We start from the raw sequence: 8042 nt of genomic DNA on the forward strand, positions 1-8042 counted from the left end.
TCAATAATTCCATACGCTGACGAAGATATACGACGCTGAAATATATACAGGGTGGTTGGTAACTGGTGGTACAAGCGGAAAGGGGGCGATTCTACGCGAAAAAAGAAGTCGAAGATATAGAATAAAAATTTTTCGTTCGTCTCGTTATAACGGATCTCACTGTAGATCGTTGTCTCGATGGAAAAATTTAAAAAAGAAAAAGAAAATTTTATTCTATATTTTCGACTTCTTTTTTCGCGTAGAATCACCCCCTTCCCGCTTGTACCACCAGTTATCAACCAGCCTGTATATCGACAATTTTATTGAAAGAATACAGACAATTTCTAAGTCACGCTTACCTTAAACGTAGACGAGTGAAGACTTATCACAGGTATTATCAAGGAATTATGGCAGAGCGTGTCGATGATCTCAACCGTTTTCGTCCGAAGGAAAATGTGTTTTTAATTCTTAAGCAAAGCCGCGTAACCAGGAGTGCAGGTCAAACAATATACGGGTATCGGTGTAGTAAAAATTGCAGAAATCGAAGGTACGAACAGATTTAACGCGCGAGAAAATCCTATTCTTCCAATATAGTTCTAAGGTCTAAACCCTAAATAACGATTTTTTTTAAATCGTCGCTTAATTTCGAATACGCGGAACGATTGAGCCTCGGTGAAGCGAGCCAGTATCGTTAATTGCCGAGAAATGAATTAATTAGCGGCAAGGTCGGCCCGGCGCCTTGGCCCAAGTCAACGGCTCCTGACCGCAACGAACGAGAACGCGGTGAAGCGTTCGACACGAATCGAACGGGATCGAGACGCTGTTAATTCGCGACAATGCGTCGTTCGCGTTCGAAACAAAAGGTATTCGATTCGAAACCGGGAGAAATTAATTGGCTGCCGCGTCGTCACACCGATAGCCAGGGTCCAGTTAACGCGAGTTTCCACGAAAACCAGTACTTTTTCCATTTGTCGGAGCCATTGTCTTCGAAATTCGCCGAGAAGAGTTTCCCATTGATCGGCTCGGATCGAGAGCAACTATTATTTCGTTGAATCGCGGTCATCGCCCCCTCTTTTCTCTCCTCTTCCTCCTTTTCTCTCTCTATTTTTCCTTTTTTCTTTTTTTTTTCATTCTCGATGCGCGTTTAATTGGAATCCGTCCTCGACGCGTTGCATTCAATGGACGGCGCAAACATGGTGGACAAACGAACGCGTTTTTTCGCGCGAGAACCAACTTTGCAATCGGTAATCCGAACGTGCGATCCGATTTTTCGGCAGCGGCGTTAAATCTGACCGTGGTCGTCGAACAAAAACGATCGCAAGAATAGCGGCCGATCGGTACGCGTTTAACGCGGTTTTCGAGAGCCGCGTGGGGACCCGGTTGTTCCAGACGGATAGAAAAAGAGAATGGAAGAGAGAAACGGGATTTCCAACTCGAGATTCTTCTTCGAGTTACCTCCGAATGGACTCTCCACGGTTTCCACAGGGGAAAGCTCCTTGGCCGCTCTTCTTCGCTCCCTTTGTGAATACTCGAACACTTGGAGAGTATCCTCGAAGGGGAAGCCTTTGTCCTACTCCATTCGCGAGCGTATTTACGATCCTCCTTGTCGACGATTTCTTCTCCCGCGACGATTTTCGTCTCGTATATCCCTGCCAACCGATTTTACCTATATTTTTACATTATGCGTGTCCTGTTCTCTGTTTCGTTTCGTTTGCGCGAAAATTTATGCAATTTCACGCGTACGCCACGAGAAAACACGGGTAAACGCGAACGCTGGGAAATCTGTTTTATTAATCGCGATGTAAATCATCCCGTCCGGTTTCCACCGTATATTTCGACCTTTAGTAGACGCGGGACGTTTCTCGGTTGGCTGGAAAAGAATGGCGACTGTATTTCGTCATTTCCAGTCGTCGATACGATACGCGTTGTCCCGTTATTCACAATCGACACCGTAAGTATCTTCGTCCGATCATACTCGGCAAAAACAAGCGTCGCGCAGATCGTTAAAAATACAGCTAGCGAAGGACGTGTCGGAGCAAGAAGTGTTCTCCGTCCGCTCCATCTTCGACGCTCGCGAAACCTCCTCTTTCGCTGCCTAGAAGCGAGCAAAATTTGTGCATCTTATCTACAAGCAATTTGCAAATGAAACATTCCGGCTACGAGTTCTTTCCTTCTCATCGCGTGTCAAGCTACCAGCGTTGATGCTTCGAAATGCAACTTTGTACTGCGATGGAACCGTTCGTATACAAAGTAAATCTATTTCGAATAGTTCGGACAATTGCTAAGAATTGCCAGATTTCACAAGCACACTAATGCGATGTTCCGACGATTTTTCCTTCGAAACGTACCGTACAATTAAACGTTATTCGTCTGCAGAAATTGTTTACCTTCAAGCCTGGAACAAAGCCTGGTATTTTCATAGAACAAGCAACGCGATATTTCCACGAGTGTTGCACAAAGCAACGAAAGATAGTGCCGTGTCGGAATATTAATGCGAGCAGTTGTACGTTTACGACGCCATAACCAATCAAACTCACATTCTGCCACTAACCACCTTCTCATCTTCGTACTGAGGTAGCGTCGATCTCTGATATTCGGCTTGGGGCTACGGCTTCCGTCTTGGAGGGTCGAACGCGGTGTGGTTGCCGTCGCGAGATATCGGCGGGCGGGGCTCTCCTTTTGGCCCGACGATAAATTTCTCCCGGCGGCAGGCATGGAAAAAGCGCGTCGAACGAAAGAACGGGCTGACGTGCGGCGATACATTCAAAAAATTGCTACCACGATAAGAAGCAGCTAGGTCGGGGAGAAAGGATGACGTGGATGAAGAGGCGAGCGAGCGCAGACGGACATGGATTACCAACCGATCCGATGGCTACCTCCTCGGCAAAGATTTTCCTCGTAATAAAAACGCGACCGATCTACGCGATTTTGGCTATCGTTGCCAATTAGGGGCAGGGTTACCACATTAACACTTTGACTGACACGCCGAAATCACATGTTTCGCTGAGGACGCCACGGGAGTATTTTTATTGTTCAAAGCATATAATGGCAAAATAATAATAAATTGACGATGTAAGACAACATTCTTCCCCAATGGACCGTTTATCTTATTGGTGGTCACGGGTGACCACGGTGGCGCCTTGGTAACAGTTCATAGCGACGTATTATAACAAGGCTTCGTTTATTTCAACAAACCATTAGCGTTCGTTATTTCGTCGTAAGCAAAACGTGCAGAATATATTGTTGAAACGTGTAGAAGATATTGGTAAACGGTATTTGCTCGTTCTATATGTAATAGTAAGGTATGTTCACGCTTCTAACTTCAATTATATGATTATAAAGCAGCATTTACGATTATTTTCTAAGCTGTGTTTATAATAATATTCGTAGATTACCCTTCAAAGATATGGATGCAAACACAGTGCACCGTTAGATGCAAGATTTGTTCTCATTTTCTTTTTATGGATGTTCTAATAAAAATGTTTAATCGTTCAATGGGGCACTTTTTATTTCAAAGTATCTTCTGTTTGTCGGTTATATTCAAAATGCCCTAACTGTCAATTTTCATACAATTTTTACAATTGTAAGAAGTTCGAGCGCTCCGGTCACCAATGACCACCGTGGCGTCACAGGAGAAACCGTGGCCGGTCATATCTGACCCACGTGGCAGTCATAGTGTTAAACAGCAAGACCAACAGGAAATAATTCGTCTGACTCTGTAATTTTTTGGAAATGAATTTACATTAGGTGCTTTTAATCAATTAGGATGATCGAATTCTACGATAATTTATTAAAATTAATTTATATTATTGAATTCACTTTGTACGATTCCACCTTTGGTGGAATAGTTGCGAGGTATTTCCTTTCCCGCTGTATAAAATCAATTCATATTATATTATTGAATTCTGCTGGATTCCCGTCGCAATTATGAAAAAGGATTCCAAGGATTCGTTCGATATTCTCTCCGTTATAATCCGTCTAAATCCTACAGTTTCATGAAATTTGACGAGATCGGGGTATCTTACGATTCTGCGACGATGCTATTTTTCTACCAGTTGCACGTACAAATTCTTTTTCCACCTCTGATTTATGCAATAGCCTGCTACCGTATCGTTTTTATTATTCCAATACGCTTTCCGTAACTTCATAAAACGATAATTTTCTCTGCTTACGTTTCTGTATAATCTCGCATTTAAGCAACCTTAACGCATCGTTTCACCGCTCGATTCTCGATAGATTAACGAGCTTAATCAAATATGAATTAATAGAAGATATCAACGTTCCGGTCGAATTGCAGATGCACAAAGAAGCAAAGCGGAGGTTCCGGTCGCCAGATTCGACGACCGGAGTACAACTTAATTTACCTTGCTATCTGATTTCTATTTCTCAACGATTAGTTTCGCGAGATATTCATCGATCGACGCGGATTATGAGGGAAACAGGCGTGGCTGCAGAGCTATCGGTGTCCAAGGTAACTTCTTCCACGCGACTATACACGATATTCGCATTATCAGGGAACTAACAGTCGAAACACGGGTTTTAGCGAAGGACGGGACGAGCATCGACCAACGTCGATATCCAGACCCGTCAGGACAATCCGGTATCTCTACTTTATTCTGTCTAAGTTTGCGCAACGGCCTGGAACGATTCGCAACTATCTGCAACTATCTGCAACTACCTGCAACAACCGTACAGGTTCTACCACAGTTTTCATCGTTCATAGTTCCTGAAGAGCAGTTTCGTTGATAGCGCGTCGCCTGTTTAGCAGCTAGCTTTCTCAGTTTTGTTCTTCTCGCTCGGTTTACCCGTGTTATCTACTCACACACTCGTCCCACGCTCCTCGCGTGTTTGTATGTGTTTTTTTTTCCTATTCAAATAGAGCCGTCTGAGAACCAAGCCGCGCCACTACTTTCCTCTTTGATCCTCTTCCGAGGCAGCTCTACCGCTTTAAGCTTTCCTTGGGCGTTTCCATTTATTTATGATTCTTTCTACCGATAAGATCGAGACGCGAGAAGAATAGCGAGGGAGAAGCGCAGTATCGAGAAGGTAATTGGACGTACAGTTCTCGATCATCGAGTTATTGGATTGGCAACTGAGTGATTGCGGATTTTGTCAATACCACCTAATGACAAAATCCGCAATCACTTAGTTGCCAACCCAATAGACGCAGAAATATCAATTGTTCTAACGCGAAGCTACGTTCTCGATATTTAGATTTCTCGAAACTCGAAGAAATTGAAATATTTAACGCCAATACGATAAATAATATTTTTCAAATCGTAGAAAGCTTCCCTGTATCTCTGACTCGTGTAATGTTCTTTAGAACTTTCGAACTCCTAGTAAACTCGAAATGTTCCTAGTTTACGGTATTGGTAATGGCTATTGGAAATGTCAATTTATGAATTGTTAGAAGTAAATGACCTTTTTCCTATATCTCGCGTTCTTCGTCAATAACAAAATATATAGTTACATCTTCATGCAATTAAAATGATTGTGTGCCCGTTTGGCTACGTGGGTTTGATCAAGTAGGAAATTCATCTTAATACGATTCTTGCGATTAATAATAATTTTTGAATAACATCCACGTTACTACGTTTACTACTTTACCAGGTTTTCCACTGTTTGGTCCTTAATGGACGAAGAACTGTGTCGTAAAATTCGCTCGTGCCTTTGGTTTTTTCTAAAAAAGTGAAAAATGTCCAAATTATCGGATGGTCGTGATTCAATGAGCAAGCGTAGCGACACAGCGAGAAATATAGGAGAGAACGAAGATCTAGCGCGGAGGTCATCAAGAACGTGCTCGACTTGCCAACTTCGGCGTAAATTTCCCAACCTGCACGTATCGCTGATCGCCCGGTCAATGCGGTGAACCGTTCGTTAAACGCCAACGCTGGAAAACTGGTTTTCTGCTTGAATCCTGAAATTTCCTGGAATCCAAGGAAATCTTCTGGAATCGTCTCGATGTCCTGAAATGGTCTCGGCTAACGGGGTGCAACGTCTGCCAGACTTCCGGCGAGAGAATGCGATTCGTCGGTGGCCATGTGTCGATTTCGAGGAATCTCGAGACGACTCTCAAAAATTAAACGCCTCTTGCTGCCGATTGCTACGGTTGCCGCTGGCAAGGCGAATGAACGAAACGTATGTTCCGTGACAAGTCTGTCCTGAAGAACGAGCGAATTGGAATGTTCGCGAAACGTCGAAGCAACGCGCAACGTGCTAGTAAAAACACGATCGAAATCCGAAGGATCTCGATAACGAGCAAAGGTGCAGATGGTTGAAAATATTCTGCGATCGAAGTTTATCACATACACGCAACATATACGTTACATATATGCAAGACATTGACAAATGGTGGTGTAAATGGAAAAAGATTATCAATAACGAGGAGAAATAAAGCTGTATCGAGCCTATACGTTTTTACCAAAACACAAGTTATTTGACACAAATAACATTTAATGCAATATCTTCTTTCCGATAAGAAAAATTGATAGCGATATTACGGTCCGACGAGAAATAGTTGATTGAATGCAAAATTTAAAGTTCTTTCTTCATCAGGGAAGAACGTTATAACCTCTCGTATGATTTTGATCTGGCCACCAGGGAAATCTTCGGAACTACGCGTACGATTTTCTTGAAATTTTGAAGCAATATCCCGCGTAAGGTGGTATTCTAATTGTAGAATATACCGTAGAATATACCATAGGATTTTTCCATTTTCCAATTTTCTAGAAACATTTCAAAGTTGAATATTTTATTATACGCGGTTTTGTTATCTTTAAACCGATGTCATTCTTAGGATCGTTAATATTCGTGAAAAATTCTACGCTATATCGTCAACACCAGATTGTAGTTCGCCGAAGAAAAAGAATTTTCTATTTGAAAGCTTGCTCTGAGAGTAACGACCAGCAGATAGGTTTCGCAGTAACGAACAACATTTCCATTTTGAAACAATTTTTCCCTCGAAAGGGATGAAAGGTAAGACTCTTATCTGCATTAATATCGCACGAAAATGTCCGAACTTTTCATTTTGTGATTATGTACTTATGAAAAAAGTTGCCAAACTTCGCTTATTTTTAGACTCCCTTAAGCTCGCTCTACGCGATTAAGTTTCTCGATTACTTTGAAGTAGTTTTAATTTTAGAAGAAAAGAACATTCTTTAATATCCATTCGCCGACGAGATAACAAATTTCCCGAGTACATCGTATCGTACGAAATATTTTGTAATTTTATCCCAACAAAACGTTACCATCGTCAAACCAATTGAATTCAAATCTACGTAATTTCACGTCGTAAACGTTAAAACGTTAAAATTCATTTACCATCGCGGTATATCTCTTGCGCCTAACGTACCACTCGGTATCCTAACTTGCAAATACAGGACACTCCCTATCCCTTTTCCCGCGGGTTGAATAAATCTGTCGCAGTCTTCCTGTTGATCTTGGTCACTTTCCAACGCGAGATGGACTTTTATCGTGCAACAAGACAGTCAGTCCGTCAGGCCACTTAGCTGTAAATCGTCAAGATCGCGGTCACTTGGTATTCCGTTTCCGTGACCAGTCTCCGCTTTCTCGACTAGCAAGACTCTCGTAAACCTACCGAAAACGTCGCAGGAAAACCTGCAAGAGAGCGTTTTAGTCGTCTTTTCTTGCTCTCGCCGCGGGACCGATAAATTCCATTTAGAGGCCGAGGAACCGAGCCGCGATGCGGCCAAGCTCTCATGTACCGTAAAACGATGCAAAGCGGCGAATCCCGGTGGCGAAATCGGCCGATGCAAAGCGGAAGCTCGACGACCGTACCGCACCTCCCGGGCCGATCCCACGTTGCATCGCTAAGGAGATTCCGAGCTGGAATCTACGTGCGAAGTAGCACTTGTCGTTCGAGATCTAGTCCCTCCCTCGTCCTTTTCCACTCTTTCTCTTCCACCCATCCCTTCTTATCTTCTCACCTTTTTCGTTTGCGTTTCAATCTGCTTTCATCCTTCTCAGTGTTCCCCCTTTCGCTCCTCTTCACCCCTTTTCATTCGCTTTGTACTTCGTGCGTTCCTTTCTTTCTCTCCCCATTT

Source organism: Bombus vosnesenskii, unplaced genomic scaffold (genome assembly GCF_011952255.1).
Source record: "Bombus vosnesenskii isolate JDL3184/JDL3185 unplaced genomic scaffold, Bvos_JDL3184-5_v1.1 scf7180000013397, whole genome shotgun sequence".
Classification (NCBI taxonomy): Eukaryota; Metazoa; Arthropoda; class Insecta; order Hymenoptera; family Apidae; genus Bombus; species Bombus vosnesenskii.